The 1,919-nt window shown below is 40.1% G+C and overlaps 1 non-coding gene across 1 annotated transcript; it reads right to left on the minus strand.

Moving 5' to 3' along the window:
* Positions 1-751: 751 nt before the first annotated feature.
* On the minus strand, positions 752-854 carry LOC116086657. Its single transcript, XR_004117036.1, has one exon. It is a non-coding gene; the product is annotated as a U6 spliceosomal RNA (small nuclear RNA).
* Between the last annotated feature and the right edge of the window lie 1,065 nt (positions 855-1,919).

Genomic DNA, 1,919 nt, shown 5'->3' on the forward strand with positions numbered 1-1,919 from the left:
CAGAGAGAGACAGAGACAGAGAGAAAGAAAGAGAAGAAATGGAGTTGGGAGGGGGAGAGGCATGGAGTCAGGAGGGAGTGGATTGGGAGGAGTTAGGGAGAGGAGTGGACTGAATATAGTCAAAAGTATGCATTGATGAAATTCTTAAAGAATTAATAAGAATATTATGTGGGAGGGCAAGACAGTTACAGTAAGAGTCAAGTCTAATGCGATAAGAGTGAATTCAACTCCCTTAAAACAAAAGGCAAGGGAGGGAAGGGTGTGTGTGTGTGTGTGTGTGTGTGTGTGTGTGTGTGTGTTTGTTGTGTAAAATATTATTTCTTTTACTTTTACGATTATAATATAATTACATAATTTCCTCTTCACCTTCCTCCCTCTAAACCTCCCATATCCCACTCCTCATTATTTTTCAAATTCATGACCTCCTTTTTCATTAATATTGTTATATGTATGTATGTGTATACACATACATACTACTAAATATAGCCTCCTCGGTCTATATAATGCTACTTGCGTGCATGTTATCATGGCTGACCATTGGGCATTGGATGTTCCCTTAGATGCTGGAATTGTTTTGTAGATGTATCTATTGGGAGTGGGCTCCACAACTCTACGTTCTAACTGATTGTGGTTTTCAGGAATGGCCTCCATCTGTTACAAAGAGAAGTTTCCTTGATGAGGGATGAGCACTATAGTTAACTACGGTATAAGAACAAATACTCAGAAAGTAGGGTTTATGCTGATTTAGTAAAATAGTATGGAACACTTCATGAATTTGCATGTCGTCCTTGTGCAGGGATCATTCTAATCTTCTCTAGGTCATCTCAACTTTAGTATGCATGCTGCTGAAGCAAACATGGTAATGGAGTTTTTTAAGGCAAAGGGTAAGCTAATGGACATATATGAAGGACACTGGAGAGAGAACCTTGTCAAAGTAAAATGGTTGTCTGTTTACCAGTTGGTGCTCTCTGAAATTGGGCTCCTCACACAGGTACCAAGAGAGAGGCCTCCATTTTTTTTTTGATGGTCGCACTTCAAATGGAAATCCCTCAGCCCTCGAAAGAAAGGCATTTGTGGCTTATAAAATTTACATTTTATAAGATACAGGTCTTAAGGAGAAATTTTCTGAAGTAAGTATGCTAAGAAGGAGAGGTCAGGAGCCAGGAGTCAAAAAAAGAAGCTTGCCTAAATTTTAGATACGCTAAAAGGAACTCTAGTACCACTTTAGAGTGGTGTCCTGGTTGCCAAGTATGTGAGGCAGTTCTTCTTTACTGTAACAAAATACCTAAGGTAATCAATGTTAAAGGGGAAAGGTTTACTTTGACTTATGGTTTCAGACATTTAAATCTTTGATGGTTTAACTCTGTTTCTTTGGGTCTATGGTGGCACAGTATATGAGGGCAGGATCACATGGTACAGGAAGCCCGTTTACCTAATGGTAGTCAGGAAAAAGCAGGAAGAGCCTGGACCCCATATCCTCTGAAGGGCATGTGCTATTTAGTGCTAATTGTCAACTTGACAGAATCCAGAATTACCTAGGAATTAGGTCCCTGGGTGGTATGCCTGTGAGCGACTTCCTTATTTTTTTTTTAATTACTTTAATTGATGTAGACTCATTGTAACTAGAGTTGGGACCATTCCTGGGCAGGTAGGTAGTCCTAGATAGTATAAAAAATGGAGGAAGTGAGCTGAGTGGCAGCAAGCATGCACTCTGTGCTCTCTGTTTCTTTTTGTGGGCCTGAGCAACTGGCTGCTCTAATCTCCTGGCACCTTAGCGCCCCTGCAATGATGATTTGAATTGTGAGCTAATGCCAACCCTTTCTCCCTTAAGGGGCTTTTGTCAGAATGTTTTGTCACAAAAGAAGAAGAAGAAGAAGAAGAAGAAGAAGAAGAAGAAGAAGAAGAAGAAGAAGAAGAAG

This window comes from Mastomys coucha, unplaced genomic scaffold (assembly GCF_008632895.1).
Source record: "Mastomys coucha isolate ucsf_1 unplaced genomic scaffold, UCSF_Mcou_1 pScaffold12, whole genome shotgun sequence".
Classification (NCBI taxonomy): domain Eukaryota; kingdom Metazoa; phylum Chordata; class Mammalia; order Rodentia; family Muridae; genus Mastomys; species Mastomys coucha.